The sequence below is a fragment of the Stigmatopora nigra genome, unplaced genomic scaffold (genome assembly GCF_051989575.1).
Source record: "Stigmatopora nigra isolate UIUO_SnigA unplaced genomic scaffold, RoL_Snig_1.1 HiC_scaffold_24, whole genome shotgun sequence".
Lineage (NCBI taxonomy): Eukaryota > Metazoa > Chordata > Actinopteri > Syngnathiformes > Syngnathidae > Stigmatopora > Stigmatopora nigra.
In genome coordinates, this window is record NW_027551603.1 from 1,976,233 (window position 1) to 1,992,832 (window position 16,600).

General features: G+C 48.8%; 58 pseudogenes; all 58 read right to left on the reverse strand.

Moving 5' to 3' along the window:
• Positions 1–4,806: 4,806 nt before the first annotated feature.
• On the reverse strand, positions 4,807–4,925 carry LOC144188353 (5S ribosomal RNA; annotated as a pseudogene).
• Positions 4,926–4,981: 56 nt separating this feature from the next.
• LOC144188685 (5S ribosomal RNA) lies at positions 4,982–5,100 on the reverse strand (annotated as a pseudogene).
• A 56-nt stretch (positions 5,101–5,156) lies between these two features.
• Positions 5,157–5,275, reverse strand: LOC144188696 (5S ribosomal RNA; annotated as a pseudogene).
• A 56-nt stretch (positions 5,276–5,331) lies between these two features.
• Positions 5,332–5,450, reverse strand: LOC144190345 (5S ribosomal RNA; annotated as a pseudogene).
• A 58-nt stretch (positions 5,451–5,508) lies between these two features.
• On the reverse strand, positions 5,509–5,637 carry LOC144185018 (5S ribosomal RNA; annotated as a pseudogene).
• Positions 5,638–5,693: 56 nt separating this feature from the next.
• Positions 5,694–5,822, reverse strand: LOC144186752 (5S ribosomal RNA; annotated as a pseudogene).
• Positions 5,823–5,878: 56 nt separating this feature from the next.
• On the reverse strand, positions 5,879–5,997 carry LOC144189453 (5S ribosomal RNA; annotated as a pseudogene).
• Positions 5,998–6,053: 56 nt separating this feature from the next.
• Positions 6,054–6,172, reverse strand: LOC144190475 (5S ribosomal RNA; annotated as a pseudogene).
• Positions 6,173–6,558: 386 nt separating this feature from the next.
• LOC144189051 (5S ribosomal RNA) lies at positions 6,559–6,677 on the reverse strand (annotated as a pseudogene).
• Positions 6,678–6,733: 56 nt separating this feature from the next.
• On the reverse strand, positions 6,734–6,852 carry LOC144190544 (5S ribosomal RNA; annotated as a pseudogene).
• A 56-nt stretch (positions 6,853–6,908) lies between these two features.
• On the reverse strand, positions 6,909–7,027 carry LOC144188045 (5S ribosomal RNA; annotated as a pseudogene).
• Positions 7,028–7,083: 56 nt separating this feature from the next.
• On the reverse strand, positions 7,084–7,212 carry LOC144187004 (5S ribosomal RNA; annotated as a pseudogene).
• Positions 7,213–7,268: 56 nt separating this feature from the next.
• On the reverse strand, positions 7,269–7,387 carry LOC144188433 (5S ribosomal RNA; annotated as a pseudogene).
• Positions 7,388–7,443: 56 nt separating this feature from the next.
• On the reverse strand, positions 7,444–7,572 carry LOC144185402 (5S ribosomal RNA; annotated as a pseudogene).
• A 231-nt stretch (positions 7,573–7,803) lies between these two features.
• LOC144186671 (5S ribosomal RNA) lies at positions 7,804–7,922 on the reverse strand (annotated as a pseudogene).
• A 56-nt stretch (positions 7,923–7,978) lies between these two features.
• Positions 7,979–8,097, reverse strand: LOC144188150 (5S ribosomal RNA; annotated as a pseudogene).
• Positions 8,098–8,153: 56 nt separating this feature from the next.
• LOC144187310 (5S ribosomal RNA) lies at positions 8,154–8,272 on the reverse strand (annotated as a pseudogene).
• Positions 8,273–8,328: 56 nt separating this feature from the next.
• Positions 8,329–8,447, reverse strand: LOC144191140 (5S ribosomal RNA; annotated as a pseudogene).
• A 56-nt stretch (positions 8,448–8,503) lies between these two features.
• LOC144188434 (5S ribosomal RNA) lies at positions 8,504–8,622 on the reverse strand (annotated as a pseudogene).
• Positions 8,623–8,678: 56 nt separating this feature from the next.
• LOC144185403 (5S ribosomal RNA) lies at positions 8,679–8,807 on the reverse strand (annotated as a pseudogene).
• Positions 8,808–9,038: 231 nt separating this feature from the next.
• LOC144185282 (5S ribosomal RNA) lies at positions 9,039–9,157 on the reverse strand (annotated as a pseudogene).
• Positions 9,158–9,213: 56 nt separating this feature from the next.
• Positions 9,214–9,332, reverse strand: LOC144188151 (5S ribosomal RNA; annotated as a pseudogene).
• Positions 9,333–9,388: 56 nt separating this feature from the next.
• LOC144187311 (5S ribosomal RNA) lies at positions 9,389–9,507 on the reverse strand (annotated as a pseudogene).
• Positions 9,508–9,563: 56 nt separating this feature from the next.
• LOC144190265 (5S ribosomal RNA) lies at positions 9,564–9,682 on the reverse strand (annotated as a pseudogene).
• A 56-nt stretch (positions 9,683–9,738) lies between these two features.
• On the reverse strand, positions 9,739–9,867 carry LOC144185768 (5S ribosomal RNA; annotated as a pseudogene).
• Positions 9,868–9,923: 56 nt separating this feature from the next.
• Positions 9,924–10,052, reverse strand: LOC144184783 (5S ribosomal RNA; annotated as a pseudogene).
• A 56-nt stretch (positions 10,053–10,108) lies between these two features.
• On the reverse strand, positions 10,109–10,227 carry LOC144190008 (5S ribosomal RNA; annotated as a pseudogene).
• Positions 10,228–10,283: 56 nt separating this feature from the next.
• Positions 10,284–10,412, reverse strand: LOC144185633 (5S ribosomal RNA; annotated as a pseudogene).
• A 56-nt stretch (positions 10,413–10,468) lies between these two features.
• Positions 10,469–10,597, reverse strand: LOC144184650 (5S ribosomal RNA; annotated as a pseudogene).
• Positions 10,598–10,653: 56 nt separating this feature from the next.
• On the reverse strand, positions 10,654–10,772 carry LOC144182341 (5S ribosomal RNA; annotated as a pseudogene).
• Positions 10,773–10,828: 56 nt separating this feature from the next.
• On the reverse strand, positions 10,829–10,947 carry LOC144190118 (5S ribosomal RNA; annotated as a pseudogene).
• Positions 10,948–11,003: 56 nt separating this feature from the next.
• LOC144191065 (5S ribosomal RNA) lies at positions 11,004–11,122 on the reverse strand (annotated as a pseudogene).
• A 56-nt stretch (positions 11,123–11,178) lies between these two features.
• Positions 11,179–11,297, reverse strand: LOC144191278 (5S ribosomal RNA; annotated as a pseudogene).
• Positions 11,298–11,353: 56 nt separating this feature from the next.
• LOC144186300 (5S ribosomal RNA) lies at positions 11,354–11,472 on the reverse strand (annotated as a pseudogene).
• A 56-nt stretch (positions 11,473–11,528) lies between these two features.
• Positions 11,529–11,647, reverse strand: LOC144191584 (5S ribosomal RNA; annotated as a pseudogene).
• A 56-nt stretch (positions 11,648–11,703) lies between these two features.
• Positions 11,704–11,822, reverse strand: LOC144190665 (5S ribosomal RNA; annotated as a pseudogene).
• A 56-nt stretch (positions 11,823–11,878) lies between these two features.
• On the reverse strand, positions 11,879–11,997 carry LOC144184031 (5S ribosomal RNA; annotated as a pseudogene).
• A 56-nt stretch (positions 11,998–12,053) lies between these two features.
• LOC144189918 (5S ribosomal RNA) lies at positions 12,054–12,172 on the reverse strand (annotated as a pseudogene).
• A 56-nt stretch (positions 12,173–12,228) lies between these two features.
• LOC144187246 (5S ribosomal RNA) lies at positions 12,229–12,347 on the reverse strand (annotated as a pseudogene).
• Positions 12,348–12,403: 56 nt separating this feature from the next.
• On the reverse strand, positions 12,404–12,522 carry LOC144190706 (5S ribosomal RNA; annotated as a pseudogene).
• Positions 12,523–12,578: 56 nt separating this feature from the next.
• LOC144187845 (5S ribosomal RNA) lies at positions 12,579–12,697 on the reverse strand (annotated as a pseudogene).
• A 56-nt stretch (positions 12,698–12,753) lies between these two features.
• Positions 12,754–12,872, reverse strand: LOC144181868 (5S ribosomal RNA; annotated as a pseudogene).
• A 56-nt stretch (positions 12,873–12,928) lies between these two features.
• Positions 12,929–13,047, reverse strand: LOC144183952 (5S ribosomal RNA; annotated as a pseudogene).
• A 56-nt stretch (positions 13,048–13,103) lies between these two features.
• LOC144187168 (5S ribosomal RNA) lies at positions 13,104–13,222 on the reverse strand (annotated as a pseudogene).
• A 56-nt stretch (positions 13,223–13,278) lies between these two features.
• LOC144188296 (5S ribosomal RNA) lies at positions 13,279–13,397 on the reverse strand (annotated as a pseudogene).
• A 56-nt stretch (positions 13,398–13,453) lies between these two features.
• LOC144181740 (5S ribosomal RNA) lies at positions 13,454–13,572 on the reverse strand (annotated as a pseudogene).
• Positions 13,573–13,628: 56 nt separating this feature from the next.
• LOC144183297 (5S ribosomal RNA) lies at positions 13,629–13,747 on the reverse strand (annotated as a pseudogene).
• Positions 13,748–13,803: 56 nt separating this feature from the next.
• On the reverse strand, positions 13,804–13,922 carry LOC144190355 (5S ribosomal RNA; annotated as a pseudogene).
• A 56-nt stretch (positions 13,923–13,978) lies between these two features.
• On the reverse strand, positions 13,979–14,097 carry LOC144189846 (5S ribosomal RNA; annotated as a pseudogene).
• A 767-nt stretch (positions 14,098–14,864) lies between these two features.
• Positions 14,865–14,983, reverse strand: LOC144190056 (5S ribosomal RNA; annotated as a pseudogene).
• Positions 14,984–15,039: 56 nt separating this feature from the next.
• LOC144190707 (5S ribosomal RNA) lies at positions 15,040–15,158 on the reverse strand (annotated as a pseudogene).
• Positions 15,159–15,214: 56 nt separating this feature from the next.
• Positions 15,215–15,333, reverse strand: LOC144187846 (5S ribosomal RNA; annotated as a pseudogene).
• Positions 15,334–15,389: 56 nt separating this feature from the next.
• On the reverse strand, positions 15,390–15,508 carry LOC144186053 (5S ribosomal RNA; annotated as a pseudogene).
• A 56-nt stretch (positions 15,509–15,564) lies between these two features.
• On the reverse strand, positions 15,565–15,683 carry LOC144188825 (5S ribosomal RNA; annotated as a pseudogene).
• A 56-nt stretch (positions 15,684–15,739) lies between these two features.
• LOC144191141 (5S ribosomal RNA) lies at positions 15,740–15,858 on the reverse strand (annotated as a pseudogene).
• Positions 15,859–15,914: 56 nt separating this feature from the next.
• Positions 15,915–16,033, reverse strand: LOC144188034 (5S ribosomal RNA; annotated as a pseudogene).
• A 56-nt stretch (positions 16,034–16,089) lies between these two features.
• On the reverse strand, positions 16,090–16,218 carry LOC144185895 (5S ribosomal RNA; annotated as a pseudogene).
• A 231-nt stretch (positions 16,219–16,449) lies between these two features.
• On the reverse strand, positions 16,450–16,568 carry LOC144191012 (5S ribosomal RNA; annotated as a pseudogene).
• Between the last annotated feature and the right edge of the window lie 32 nt (positions 16,569–16,600).

The window sequence follows — 16,600 nt, forward strand, 5'->3', positions numbered from 1 at the left end:
CCCCTTTCAGTAACAAGGACCCTCCCACTTTGCGTTGCTCCGATGTTTCTTCTTTTATGCTGCTTATCAGCATCCAGTCTTCAAGAATCACCGTCGCTTCGTCCGTTTCCTGTTAAGAAGCAAAATCTCCCTCTGATAGTCTAAATTTGGTGTGTGCGTTTTTTTTTCTCTGATAGATTCGCCTCATCATCCAATTGTCATTGTGTGGTGAATAATAACAATTTGTAAGGTCTACCAAACAGGACTTCATATAAGGTCCGCCAATTGTGGATGGTAGACAACTATTATATTAACAAAATGGGAGCCATTATCACTATAAATAGTTTCTGGAATTCCATATCGTGGAATGATATCCATATGATCTAATAAAATAAAATAAAATCTATATGTATTTTTTTGAAATGGATATGTGGGTATGCATATAGATTTAAACCCTAAGCCTTGTAGTGCCGTTGTAGCAAGGCCACCTCCCCCTTGTCGAGACATAGGTCTTCCCTTGACTCAAGCCCAAATTATTTTCTTTATTGATCTTTTATTGATAGATTATGTCTCGGTGGTCTGCCAATCAAAAAACACAAAAAGACAAACTATCATTCACGCTCACACTCATAAAAAAAAGAATTTAGTGTGTTCAACCAGTCTAGCATCCATAATTTCATTTTGTGGGAGTAAACTGGAGTACCCGGAGAAAATCCACAAATTCTCGAGGACGCCATGAATACCCCACATTCCGGAAAGTCTGGATCCACCCCGCATTCATTAGTAGATCCTTTAATATACACACCCCCACTCTAGCATTTTAACCGTTTGTAAAAAAATTCCTTCAAGTTTCACACAAAGTTATATCCTCTTTAATGCTATCAGTTTAGCTGTTTGTTCCCCGAATTGAGGTGGCAATAGTTTCACATCTAAGGTTTTTATTTTCACAGCCGCCATGACCTAATGGCCCCCTATCAGGTTTTTGGAAAATCCCAATTTCCTCTAATAGCATGCCAATCACCTTTTAATGCGGCCATCCAATTTTGTTTCTACTTGTTTCAGGTGATAAGATAATCTCCCCCATTTGTAAAACAAATTCATCCACGCCTAATTTATACAACATGACGCCTACTTGTTTTAGATATGGGGTCCCCAATTTCCCAAAATTTCCCAGAATTAATGTACTACCACATCCTGTCAAAAACCCAAAACGACTAACATAACCTGTTTCTAAGCCAGATTCTGGAATTTGGAGAATTTCTCCTTTCCCTCCCTTATCTAAGCTTGTTATTGCCACTCGTTATCACTGTAACATTCAGGCGTATTAACCCCATCGTTGCTAAAGTTCTCACCAATTTGCATGCCCTTAAAGCAGTAAAAAGCAACGTTATTTGGTTGTATCAATTGACCAATGCTTATCCAATCCGTAATATCCTTAAAGTCACCAATATGACCTGTGACAAAGCATATTTCCTCCCGCCAGGACAACAGACAATGTTCTTTCAAGTGCACTTTGAAAAACATTCCATGTTACTCCATTCTTAGGGAAAATATGCTCATCCTAAACCAATTATTTTATTTACAATTCACCTAATTATTTGGATGAATGCCATGAATTTTATCATGCCACTATTGCATTGTAAATTTCCCATCTGATGTCGTTAACAGCCAAATAATTCAATACCTACTATACTTTGTAAATCACCTCATATGATGTTTACTTAAGACAAGAGTCATTTCCCATAGCCTGTTACCAAAACAAAAATCTACAACAATTAAATTAGAGAAATCAACCTTTTGTTAGACAATTCCTAATTACAAACTTTAATGTTTTAAAAACCTTATCGTCACCAATATACCATAATTTTGTAAATTTTGTCATCCTGGCCTTTTTTTCTTTTAAACAGCCAACCTCCTGGATTAAAGTATTTTGAATAATCAAAAAATTCTGAAATAGTATTAATATTATTTTATCCTCCAAAAGCTAGTTTCCTTTAACTAAGAGCCCTTTGAAATCCACAATTGCTCAAAAATGACTATTTTGGTCTATTTCCCAAATCCAAAGCTTTTTACCAAATCAACCTTTTACTAAACAGATTTTCTATCCTCTTAATACATTTCATTTTAAAACCCAAAATATCAATGCGAAAGCATCCGCATAACCTTGCATTTCTTGCAGACCATGTATTGTTCTTATTCTGAAAAGTCCAAACAGAAAACGCAATTAGCCGTTAACTATGACCTCCACTCTTGCTGCGAAAACAGCATTGTTATCTTATGTTTACAAACCAGCTTTTTCCCTGTGCCCAAATACAACGCTTTTTAGAGAAGACAACCATTAAAACGTCAAATTAACCCCTCTTCCGATATTCAACTACATCACAATATTTTTCCAAGACCCCATATATCCAGAATATGTATGCTGCAAGCACAACAATATGGCAAAAACCCATTTTCTGCCCTCAAGTTTGCTTCAGCACCCCCAAGGCCAATTATTATTATTATAATGTCTTCACGGAAGGGATCACAAAATTTTAGTCGTTTACACGGTCCGAACGCTCCCGAAAGCCCAACACAGTTAAATCGTCTGCCCCGCGGCCCACATGTTTCACTCCCATCTAATCAGCAGCCGCTGCACCAGAAACGCTTCCCCCGCAGTTGACACATTTTTTGGCAAGTCTAGAGCATAATAAAAACACAGGTGACATTCCCTGCTAAAATTTAAATGATCATTTTGTATATATTCTTTTGTCTTTTTAAACACCATCTTCCCGTTAGCGGACGGGATCAAAAACCAAGCTGCAATAAGCCATCACATTGCTGTAAATTGACAGTACATATAGGTTATATTAACAAAGCACCACCCGCACTTGGAAATAACCATTCTAATTGTTGTTATACAAGCCCAAGCATCACAAAAAAAACCCAATTTATTGTAATCACAAAACGTCATACCCGGATTAACCAAATCAAATACCAGTGTCCCCATTAATTTTCTAGCTCCCTTTATTTTTGTTAAACTTCCTCCGCGCCCGTCACCTATCTCGGTAAATATTTTCCCCGTCAGCCGAGGAGGCCCCGCTATTTTTTCCTTACCAAACAGTACTTTCCCGCAGCCACGGTCTTAAATATATCCCCGTTATCCGAGGGAGCCCCCACTATTTTCCCAAAATAGTATTTTTAACTTCTCCCCGGCCTTATTTTGCCATTAGTGTCTGTGGAACAAGCTGTTACACTTTTATCCACTCACATATTATTTATATATGTATATTACCTCTATGCATTAGTGCATATATTATCCTGCATTCTATGCATTTTAAGCTGGCCAGCAAACCCATATTTATTTATCCATAAATATAGCTGTGTAATATTTTTAAAGCGCTTTGTCTTTCCAATTTTTTCCAATCCTTACAAGTTAGACGTATTTTTTGGATCGTCATCCAAACCCGCCTTACAACACGTGTTTCCCATATTTTACTTTTATTTTTTGTAGTGAGTTCGTGTGCCTCACACAGTTAACTCTATTATTTATTATTATTATTAATATTATTATTATCTATTCGACTGTATCGACTGTATCTCCTAGGCCTTTCCTAATTTTACTGCAGAAACCACACAAACACCATACAACGTATATTCGTGCCTACCCTTTAGACACAGGACACTCCCCGGCCCCAATATTGTACCTCTAGTACAATATATTCGTGCCTACCCCTGAGACACAGGACACTTTCCAGCAAAGTGCCCCACCGTACCTGCCATTGACTAGTATAAACACAGGGTTTTATCGCCGTCACCCAGGACGCGAAACCAGCCCAACAATGGACCTCACATACAATGTCCCTTTAACGCATTTGGAAACACCTTCACAACATGCAGACATTAATGTGGACTTACCCGAGATCCATCAGATGTCTCCCTCCAGCAGGAAAAGTCTTCAACCGCCGAGAATCCAGGCGCCCCCGTTGAAAAACTCCGGCCCACCAAGGGTTTTGAAGACGCCGTGCGCACGGTCACTTACCAGATGTCGAACAGCAGCGCCTGGGTTCTCGCTCCGGTATATTGACCTCCATGGCTCAGAAGGACCAAAATGTCAGGTTCATTAATAATTACCTTCGTCCGTAATTATCAATAACTGCAGGAAGACATCTTATTCAATTATTGACATTTAATTAAATAGAAATGGATACAACAGATAAAAGCCTCCGGAGGGGAGCGTTACAGCAAGTGTCACCTTACAACTTCCGAACGTCTTCCCGAATAGACGTTTTCGTCCCATTCTTATGGTCACAAGTTACAGAGTTGTTGATCATTCCATCACGTATGAGTAAAAACAACATCTGGGACTACAATAACAATCAAAGTATTTTACTCATAACAAAAACAGGGACTAGACCTAACAACATGTAGATTAGAGTAATTATACAACCTCCTTGACCTAAGAATCATATAATATAATCATAATCATATAATCGTTACATACAGAAAAACCCGAAGTGTACGGTTACATAACGATAACAATATTCTTGTTATTGTCCGAATAGCCCTGTCCTCGTCACCAAGGGCCCACCAAATCTCAAGGACCCAGATTGGGTGGATTATCTGTATAACCATCCTGGAACAGGCTGTCCAGGTTAAAGATGACTTGGTGTGACCTCAACACTTTTGAAAAACAGAAAGAGAATGATTTAACAAAGTAATGAATTAATACAGAGAAAAGAAAGAGAATGATTTAATAAAGAAATGATTTAATATAACTATTATAATAGTAAAACAGAACAAACCCAACAGACACCCATGAAATGTCGAAGAAGATGCGGGGTATGATGCTCACAGCACCTGGTATTCCCAAGCGGTCTCCCAATCAGGTACTAACCAGGCCGAACCATGCTTGGCTTCCGAGATCGGACGAGATCGGGCCTTTTCAGGGTGGTATGGCCGTCAGCGGTACTGATTTTGCAGATGGACACCCATGAAATGTCGAAAAAGATGCGGGGTATGAAGCTCACAGCACCTGGTATTCCCAAGCGGTCTCCCAATCAGGTACTAACCAGGCCGAACCATGCTTGGCTTCCGAGATCGGACGAGATCGGGCCTTTTCAGGGTGGTATGGCCGTGAGCGGTACTGCTTTTGCAGATGGACACCCATGAAATGTCGAAAAAGATGCGGGGTATGAAGCTCACAGCACCTGGTATTCCCAAGCGGTCTCCCAATCAGGTACTAACCAGGCCGAACCATGCTTGGCTTCCGAGATCGGACGAGATCGGGCCTTTTCAGGGTGGTATGGCCGTGAGCGGTACTGCTTTTGCAGATGGACACCCATGAAATGTCGAAAAAGATGCGGGGTATGAAGCTCACAGCACCTGGTATTCCCAAGCGGTCTCCCAATCAGGTACTAACCAGGCCGAACCATGCTTGGCTTCCGAGATCGGACGAGATCGGGCCTTTTCAGGGTGGTATGGCCATGTGAGCGATACTGCTCTTGCAGATGGACACCCATGAAATGTCGAAAAAGATGCGGGTTATGATGCTCACAGCACCTGGTATTCCCAAGCGATCTCCCAATCAGGTACTAACCAGGCCGAACCATGCTTGGCTGCCGAGATCGGACGAGATCGGACGAGATCGGGCCTTTTCAGGGTGGTATGGCTGTGAGCGGTACTGCACTAGCAGATGGACACCCATGAAATGTCGAAAAAGATGCGGGGTATGATGCTCACAGCACGTGGTATTCCCAAGCGGTCTCCCAATCAGGTACTAACCAGGCCGACCCATGCTTGGCTGCCGAGATCGGACGAGATCGGGCGAGATCGGGCCTTATCAGGGTGGTATGGCCGTGAGCGGTACTGCTCTTGCAGATGGACACCCATGAAATGTCGAAAAAGATGCGGGGTATGATGCTCACAGCACCTGGTATTCCCAAGCGGTCTCCCAATCAGGTACTAACCAGGCCGAACAATGCTTGGCTTCCGAGATCAGACGAGATCGGGCCTTTTCAGGGTGGTATGGCCGTGAGCGGTACTGCTCTTGCAGATGGACATCCATGAAATGTCGAAAAAGATGCGGGGCAAGATGCTCACAGCACCTGGTATTCCCAAGCGGTCTCCCAATCAGGTACTAAACAGGCCGAACAATGCTTGGCTTCCGAGATCGGACGAGATCGGGCCTTTTCAGGGTGGTATGGCCGTGAGCGGTACTGCTCTTGCAGATGGACACCCATGAAATGTCGAAAAAGATGCGGGGTATGATGCTCACAGCACGTGGTATTCCCAAGCGGTCTCCCAATCAGGTACTAAACAGGCCGAACCATGCTTGGCTTCCGAGATCGGACCTTTTCAGGGTGGTATGGCCGTGAGCGGTACTGCTCTTGCAGATGGACACCCATGAAATGTCGAAAAAGATGCGGGGTATGATGCGCACAGCACCTGGTATTCCCAAGCGGTCTCCCAATCAGGTACTAAACAGGCCGAACCATGCTTGGCTTCCGAGATCGGACCTTTTCAGGGTGGTATGGCCGTGAGCGGTACTGCTCTTGCAGATGGACACCCATGAAATGTCGAAAAAGATGCGGGGTATGATGCTCACAGCACCTGGTATTCCCAAGCGGTCTCCCAATCAGGTACTAAACAGGCCGTACCATGCTTGGCTTCCGAGATCGGACGAGATCGGGCCTTTTCAGGGTGGTATGGCCGTGAACGGTACTGCTCTCGCAGATGGACACCCTTGAAATGTCGAAAAAGATGCGGGGTATGATGCTCACAGCACCTGGTATTCCCAAGCGGTCTCCCAATCAGGTACTAAACAGGCCGAACCATGCTTGGCTTCCGAGGTCGGACGAGATCGGGCCTTTTCAGGGTGGTATGGCCGAGAGCGGTACTGCTCTTGCAGATGGACACCCATGAAATGTCGAAAAAAATGCGGGGTATGATGCTCACAGCCCCTGGTATTCCCAAGCGGTCTCCCAATCAGGTACTAACCAGGCCGAACCATGCTTGGCTTCCGAGATCGGACGAGATCGGGCCTTTTCAGGGTGGTATGGCCGTGAGCGGTACTGCTCTTGCAGATGGACACCCATGAAATGTCGAAAAAGATGCGGGGTATGATGCTCACAGCACCTGGTATTCCCAAGCGGTCCCCCAATCAGGTACTAAACAGGCCGAACGATGCTCGGCTTCCGAGATCGGACGAGATCGGGCGAGATCGGGCCTTTTCAGGGTGGTATGGCCGTGAGCGGTACTGCTCTTGCAGATGGACACCCATGAAATGTCGAAAAAGATGCGGGGTATGATGCTCACAGCACCTGGTATTCCCAAGCGGTCTCCCAATCAGGTACTAACCAGGCCGAACTATGCTTGGCTTCCGAGATCGGACGAGATCGGGCCTTTTCAGGGTGGTATGGCCGTGAGCGGTACTGCATTAGCAGATGGACACCCATGAAATGTCGAAAAAGATACGGGGCATGGTTCTCACAGCACCTGGTATTCCCAAGCGGTCTCCCAATCAGGTACTAAACAGGCCGAACCATGCTTGGCTTCCGAGATCGGACGAGATCGGGCGAGATCGGGCCTTATCAGGGTGGTATGGCCGTGAGCGGTACTGCTCTTGCAGATGGACACCCATGAAATGTCGAATAAGATGCGGCGTATGATGCTCACAGGACCTTGTATTCCCAAGCGGTCTCCCAATCAGGTACTAACCAGGCCGAACCATCCTTGGCTTCCGAGATCGGACGAGATGGGGCCTTTTCAGGGTGGTATGGCCGAGAGCGGTATTGCTCTTGCAGATGGACACCCATGAAATGTCGAAAAAGATGCGGGGCAAGATGCTCACAGCACCTGGTATTCCCAAGCGGTCTCCCAATCAGGTACTAAACAGGCCGAACAATGCATGGCATCCGAGATCGGACGAGATCGGGCCTTTTCAGGGTGGTATGGCCGAGAGCGGTATTGCTCTTGCAGATGGACACCCATGAAATGTCGAAAAAGATGCGGGGTATCATGCTCACAGCACCTGGTATTCCCAAGCGGTCTCCCAATCAGGTACTAAACAGGCCGAACCATGCTTGGCTTCCGAGATCAGACGAGATCGGGCCTTTTCAGGGTGGTATGGCCGTGAGCGGTACTGCACCAGCAGACGGACACCCATGAAATGTCGAAAAAGATGCGGGGCAAGATGCTCACAGCACCTGGTATTCCCAAGCGGTCTCCCAATCAGGTACTGACCAGGCCGAACCATGCTTGGCTTCCGAGATCGGACGAGATCGGGCCTTTTCAGGGTGGTATGGCCGTGAGCGGTACTGTCCTAGCAGATGGACACCCATGAAATGTCGAAAAAGATGCGGGGTATGATGCTCACAGCACCTGGTATTCCCAAGCGGTCTCCCAATCAGGTACTAACCAGGCCGTACCATGCTTGGCTTCCGAAATCGGGCGAGATCGGGCCTTTTCAGGGTGGTATGGCCGTGAGCGGTACTGCTCTTGCAGATGGACACCCATGAAATGTCGAAAAAGATGCGGGGTATGATGCTCACAGCACCTGGTATTCCCAAGCGGTCTCCCAATCAGGTACTAACCAGGCCGAACTATGCTTGGCTTCCGAGATCGGACGAGATCGGGCCTTTTCAGGGTGGTATGGCCGTGAGCGGTACTGCATTAGCAGATGGACACCCATGAAATGTCGAAAAAGATACGGGGCATGGTTCTCACAGCACCTGGTATTCCCAAGCGGTCTCCCAATCAGGTACTAAACAGGCCGAACCATGCTTGGCTTCCGAGATCGGACGAGATCGGGCGAGATCGGGCCTTATCAGGGTGGTATGGCCGTGAGCGGTACTGCTCTTGCAGATGGACACCCATGAAATGTCGAATAAGATGCGGCGTATGATGCTCACAGGACCTTGTATTCCCAAGCGGTCTCCCAATCAGGTACTAACCAGGCCGAACCATCCTTGGCTTCCGAGATCGGACGAGATGGGGCCTTTTCAGGGTGGTATGGCCGAGAGCGGTATTGCTCTTGCAGATGGACACCCATGAAATGTCGAAAAAGATGCGGGGCAAGATGCTCACAGCACCTGGTATTCCCAAGCGGTCTCCCAATCAGGTACTAAACAGGCCGAACAATGCATGGCTTCCGAGATCGGACGAGATCGGGCCTTTTCAGGGTGGTATGGCCGAGAGCGGTATTGCTCTTGCAGATGGACACCCATGAAATGTCGAAAAAGATGCGGGGTATCATGCTCACAGCACCTGGTATTCCCAAGCGGTCTCCCAATCAGGTACTAAACAGGCCGAACCATGCTTGGCTTCCGAGATCAGACGAGATCGGGCCTTTTCAGGGTGGTATGGCCGTGAGCGGTACTGCACTAGCAGACGGACACCCATGAAATGTCGAAAAAGATGCGGGGCAAGATGCTCACAGCACCTGGTATTCCCAAGCGGTCTCCCAATCAGGTACTGACCAGGCCGAACCATGCTTGGCTTCCGAGATCGGACGAGATCGGGCCTTTTCAGGGTGGTATGGCCGTGAGCGGTACTGTCCTAGCAGATGGACACCCATGAAATGTCGAAAAAGATGCGGGGTATGATGCTCACAGCACCTGGTATTCCCAAGCGGTCTCCCAATCAGGTACTAACCAGGCCGTACCATGCTTGGCTTCCGAAATCGGGTGAGATCGGGCCTTTTCAGGGTGGTATGGCCGTGAGCGGTACTGCTCTTGCAGATGGACACCCATGAAATGTCGAAAAAGATGCGGGGTATGATGCTCACAGCACCTGGTATTCCCAAGCGGTCTCCCAATCAGGTACTAAACAGGCCGAACCATGCTTGGCTGCCGAGATCGGACGAGATCGGACGAGATCGGACCTTATCAGGGTGGTATGGCCGTGAGCGGTACTGCACTAGCAGATGGACACCCATGAAATGTCGAAAAAGATGCTGGGTATGATGCTCACAGCACCTGGTATTCCCAAGCGGTCTCCCAATCAGGTACTAAACAGGCCAAACCATGCTTGGCTGCCGAGATCGGACGAGATCGGACGAGATCGGGCCTTATCAGGGTGGTATGGCCGTGAGCGTTACTGCTCTTGCAGATGGACACCCATGAAATGTCGAAAAAGATGTGGGGTATGATGCTCACAGCACCTGGTATTCCCAAGCGGTCTCCCAATCAGGTACTAAACAGGCCGAACCATGCTTGGCTTCCGAGATCGGACGAGATCGGGCCTTTTCAGGGTGGTATGGCCGTGGGCAGTACTGCTCTTGCAGATGGACACCCATGAAATGTCGAAAAAGATGCGTGGTATGATGCTCACAGCACCTGGTATTCCCAAGCGGTCTCCCAATCAGGTACTAACCAGGCCGAACCATGCTTGGCTTCCTAGATCGGACGAGATCGGACGAGATCGGGCCTTTTCAGGGTGGTATGGCCGTGAGCGGTACTGCACTAGCAGATGGACACCCATGAAATGTCGAAAAAGATGCGGGGTATGATGCTCACAGCACCTGGTATTCCCAAGCGGTCTCCCAATTAGGTACTAACCAGGCCGATCCATGTTTGGCTTCCGAGATCGGACGAGATCGGACGAGATCGGGCCTTTTCAGGGTGGTATGGCCGTGAGCGGTACTGCACTAGCAGATGGACACCCATGAAATGTCGAAAAAGATGCGGGGTACGATGCTCACAGCACCTGGTATTCCCAAGCGGTCTCCCAATCAGGTACTAACCAGGCCGAACCATGCTTGGCTTCCTAGATCGGGCGAGATCGGGCCTTTTCAGGGTGGTATGGCCGTGAGCGGTACTGCTTTTGCAGATGGACACCCATGAAATGTCGAAAAAGATGCGGGGTATGATGCTCACAGCACCTGGTATTCCCAAGCGGTCTCCCAGTCAGGTACTTACCAGGCCGAACGATGCTTGGCTTCCGAGATCGGACGAGATCGGGCCTTTTCAGGGTGGTATGGCCGTGAGCGGTACTGCACTAGCAGATGGACACCCATGAAATCTCGAAAAAGATGCGGGGTATGATGCTCACAGCACCTGGTATTCCCAAGCGGTCTCCCAATCAGGTACTAAACAGGCCGAACCATGCGTGGCTTCCGAGATCGGACGAGATCGGGCCTTTTCAGGGTGGTATGGCCGTGAGCGGTACTGCACTAGCAGATGGACACCCATGAAATGTCGAAAAAGATGCGGGGCATGGTTCTCACAGCACCTGGTATTCCCAAGCGGTCTCCCAATCTGGTACTAAACAAGTCTAACCATGCTTGGCTTCCGAGATCGGACGAGATCGGGCCTTTTCAGGGTGGTATGGCCGTGAGCGGTACTGCACTAGCAGATGGACACCCATGAAATGTCGAAAAAGATGCGAGGTATGATGTACACAGCACCTGGTATTCCCAAGCGGACTCCCAATCAGGTACTAACCAGGCGGAACCATGCTTGGCTTCCGAGATCGAACGAGATCGGGCCTTATCAGGGTGGTATGGCCGTGAGCGATACTGCCCTTGCAGATGGACACCCATGAAATGTCGAAAAAGATGCGGGGTATGATGCTCACAGCACCTGGTATTCCCAAGCGGTCTCCCAATCAGGTACTAACCAGGCCGAACCATGCTTGGCGGCCGAGATCGGGCGAGATCGGGCCTTTTCAGGGTGGTATGGCCGTGAGCGGTACTGCTCCTGCAGATGGACACCCATGAAATGTCGAAAAAGATGCGGGGTATGATGCTCACAGTACCTGGTATTCCCAAGCGGTCTCCCAATCAGGTACTAACCAGGCCGAGCCATGCTTGGCTTCCAAGATCGGACGAGATCGGGCCTTTTCAGGGTGGTATGGCCGTGAGCGGTACTGCACTAGCAGATGGACACCCATGAAATGTCGAAAAAGATGCGGGGTATGATGCTCACAGCACCTGGTATTCCCAAGCGGTCTCCCAATCAGGTACTAACCAGGCCGAACGATGCTTGGCTTCCGAGATCGGGCGAGATCAGGCCTTTTCAGGGTGGTATGGCCATGAGCGGTACTGCTCTTGCAGATGGACACCCATGAAATGTCGAAAAAGATGCGGGGTATGATGCTCACAGCACCTGGTATTCCCAAGCGGTCTCCCAATCAGGTACTAAACAGGCCGAACCATGCTTAGCTTCCAAGATCGGACGAGATAGGGCCTTTTCAGGGTGGTATGGCCGTGAGCAGTACTGTTCTTGCAGATGGACACCCATGAAATGTCGAAAAAGATGCGGGGTATGATGCTCACAGCACCTGGTATTCCCAAGCAGTCTCCCAATCAGGTACTAAACAGGCCGAACGATGCTTGGCTTCAAAGATCGGACGAGATCGGGCCTTTTCAGGGTGGTATGGCCGTGGGCGGTACTGCTCTTGCAGATGGACACCCATGAAATGTCGAAAAAGATGCGGGGTATGATGCTCACAGCACCTGGTATTCCCAAGCGGTCTCCCAATCAGGTACTAAACAGGCCGAACGATGCTTGGCTTCCGAGATCGGACGAGATCGGGCCTTTTCAGGGTGGTATGGCCGTGAGCGGTACTGCACTAGCAGATGGACACCCATGAAATGTCGAAAAAGATGCGGGGTATGATGCTCACAGCACCTGGTATTCCCAAGCGGTCTCCCAATCAGGTACTAACCAGGCCGAACCTTGCTTGGCTTCCGAGACCGGACGAGATCGGGCCTTTTCAGGGTGGTATGGCCGTGAGCGGTACTGCATTAGCAGATGGACACCCATGAAATGTCCAAAAAGATGCGGGGTATGATGCTCACAGCACCTGGTATTCCCAAGCGGTCTCCCAATCAGGTACTAACCAGGCCGAACTATGCTTGGCTGCCGAGATCGGGCGAGATCGGGCCTTTTCAGGGTGGTATGGCCGTGAGCGGTACTGCTCCTGCAGATGGACACCCATGAAATGTCGAAAAAGATGCGGGGTATGATGCTCACAGCACCTGGTATTCCCAAGCGGTCTCCCAATCAGGTACTAAACAGGCCGAACCATGCTTGGCTGCCGAGATCGGACGAGTTTGGGCCTTTTCAGGGTGGTATGGCCGTGAGCGGTACTGCACTAGCAGATGGACACCCATGAAATGTCGAAAAAGATGCGAGGTATGATGCTCACAGCACCTGGTATTCCCAAGCGGTCTCCCAATCAGGTACTAACCAGGCTGAAACATGCTTGGCCTCCGAGATCGGATAAGATTGGGCCTTTTCAGGGTGGTATGGCCGTGAGCAGTACTGCTCTTGCAGATGGACACCCATGAAATGTCGAAAAAGATGCGGGGTATGATGCTCACAGCACCTGGTATTCCCAAGCGGTCTCCCAATCAGGTACTAACCAGGCCGAACCATGCTTGGCTTCCGAAATCGGACGAGATCGGGCCTTTTCAGGGTGGTATGGCCGTGAGCGGTACTGCACTACCAGATGGACACCCATGAAATGTCGAAAAAGATGCGGGGTATAATGCTCACAGCACCTGGTATTTCCAAGTGGTCTCCCAATCAGGTACTAACCAGGCCGAACCATGCTTGGCTGCCGAGATCGGGCGAGATCGGGCCTTTTCAGGGTGGTATGGCCGTGAGCGGTACTGCACTAGCAGATGGACACCCATGAAATGTCGAAAAAGATGCGGGGTATGATGCTCACAGCACCTGGTATCCCCAAGCGGTCTCCCAATCAGGTACTAAACAGGCCGAACCATGCTTGGCTTCCGAGATCGGACGAGATCGGGCCTTTTCAGGGTGGTATGTCCGTGAGCGGTACTGCTTTTACAGATGGACACCCATGAAATGTCGGAAAAGATGCGGGGCATGGTTCTCACAGCACCTGGTGTTCCCAAGCGGTCTCCCAATCAGGTACTAAACAGGCCGAACCATGCTTGGCTTCCGAGATCGGACGAGATCGGGCCTTTTCAGGGTGGTATGGCCGTGAGCGGTACTGCACTAGCAGATGGACACCCATGAAATGTCGAAAAAGATGCGGGGCAAGATGCTCACAGCACCTGGTATTCCCAAGCGGTCTACCAATCAGGTACTAACCAGGCCGAACCATGCTTGGCTTCCGAGATCGCACGAGATCGGGCCTTTTCAGGGTGGTATGGCCGTGAGCGGTACTGCACTAGCAGATGGACACTGTCAGGTTCATTAATAATTACCTTCGTCCGTAATTATCAATAACTGCAGGAAGACATCTTATTCAATTATTGACATTTAATTAAATAGAAATGGATACAACAGATAAAAGCCTCCGGAGGGGAGCGTTACAGCAAGTGTCACCTTACAACTTCCGAACGTCTTCCCGAATAGACGTTTTCGTCCCATTCTTATGGTCACAAGTTACAGAGTTGTTGATCATTCCATCACGTATGAGTAAAAACAACATCTGGGACTACAATAACAATCAAAGTATTTTACTAATAACAAAAACAGGGACCAAACCTAACAACATGTAGATTAGAGTAATTATACAACCTCCTTGACCTAAGAATCATATAATATAATCATAATCATATAATCGTTAATCGTTACATACAGAAAAACCCGAAGTGTACGGTTACATAACGATAACAATATTCTTGTTATTGTCCGAATAGCCCTGTCCTCGTCACCAAGGGCCCACCAAATCTCAAGGACCCAGATTGGGTGGATTATCTGTATAACCATCCTAGAACAGGCTGTCCAGGTTAAAGATGACTTGGTGTGACCTCAACACTTTTGAAAAACAGAAAGAGAATGATTTAACAAAGTAATGAATTAATACAGAGAAAAGAAAGAGAATGATTTAATAAAGAAATGAATTAATATAACTATTATAATAGTAAAACAGAACAAACCCAACAGACACCCATGAAATGTCGAAGAAGATGCGGGGTATGATGCTCACAGCACCTGGTATTCCCAAGCGGTCTCCCAATCAGGTACTAAACAGGCCGAACCATGCTTGGCTTCCGAAATCGGACGAGATCGGGCCTTTTCAGGGTGGTATGGCCGTGAGCGGTACTGCTCTTGCAGATGGACACCCATGAAATGTCGAAAAAGATGCGGGGTATGATGCTCACAGCACCTGGTATTCCCAAGCGGTCTCCCAATCAGGTACTAAACAGGCCGAACGATGCTTGGCTTCCGAGATCGGACGAGATCGGGCCTTTTCAGGGTGGTATGGCCGTGAGCGGTACTGCACTAGCAGATGGACACCCATGAAATGTCGAAAAAGATGCGGGGTATGATGCTCACAGCACCTGGTATTCCCAAGCGGTCTCCCAATCAGGTACTAACCAGGCCGAACCTTGCTTGGCTTCCGAGACCGGACGAGATCGGGCCTTTTCAGGGTGGTATGGCCGTGAGCGGTACTGCATTAGCAGATGGACACCCATGAAATGTCCAAAAAGTTGCGGGGTATGATGCTCACAGCACCTGGTATTCCCAAGCGGTCTCCCAATCAGGTACTAACCAGGCCGAACTATGCTTGGCTGCCGAGATCGGGCGAGATGGGGCCTTTTCAGGGTGGTATGGCCGTGAGCGGTACTGCTCCTGCAGATGGACACCCATGAAATGTCGAAAAAGATGCGGGGTATGATGCTCACAGCACCTGGTATTCCCAAGCGGTCTCCCAATCAGGTACTAAACAGGCCGAACCATGCTTGGCTGCCGAGATCGGACGAGATCGGGCCTTTTCAGGGTGGTATGGCCGTGAGCGGTACTGCACTAGCAGATGGACACCCATGAAATGTCGAAAAAGATGCGGGGTATGATGCTCACAGCACCTGGTATTCCCAAGCGGTCTCCCAATCAGGTACTAACCAGGCCGTACCATGCTTGGCTTCCGAAATCGGGCGAGATCGGGCCTTTTCAGGGTGGTATGGCCGTGAGCGGTACTGCTCTTGCAGATGGACACCCATGAAATGTCGAAAAAGATGCGGGGTATGATGCTCACAGCACCTGGTATTCCCAAGCGGTCTCCCAATCAGGTACTAACCAGGCCAAACTATGCTTGGCTTCCGAGATCGGACGAGATCGGGCCTTTTCAGGGTGGTATGGCCGTGAGCGGTACTGCATTAGCAGATGGACACCCATGAAATGTCGAAAAAGATAAGGGGCATGGTTCTCACAGCACCTGGTATTCCCAAGCGGTCTCCCAATCAGGTACTAAACAGGCCGAACCATGCTTGGCTTCCGAGATCGGACGAGATCGGGCAAGATCGGGCCTTATCAGGGTGGTATGGCCGTGAGCGGTACTGCTCTTGCAGATGGACACCCATGAAATGTCGAATAAGATGCGGCGTATGATGCTCACAGGACCTTGTATTCCCAAGCGGTCTCCCAATCAGGTACTAACCAGGCCGAACCATCCTTGGCTTCCGAGATCGGACGAGATGGGGCCTTTTCAGGGTGGTATGGCCGAGAGCGGTATTGCTCTTGCAGATGGACACCCATGAAATGTCGAAAAAGATGCGGGGCAAGATGCTCACAGCACCTGGTATTCCCAAGCGGTCTCCCAATCAGGTACTAAACAGGCCGAACAATGCTTGGCTTCCGAGATCAGACGAGATCGGGCCTTTTCAGGGTGGTATGGCCGTGAGCGGTACTGCACTAGCAGACGGACACCCATGAAA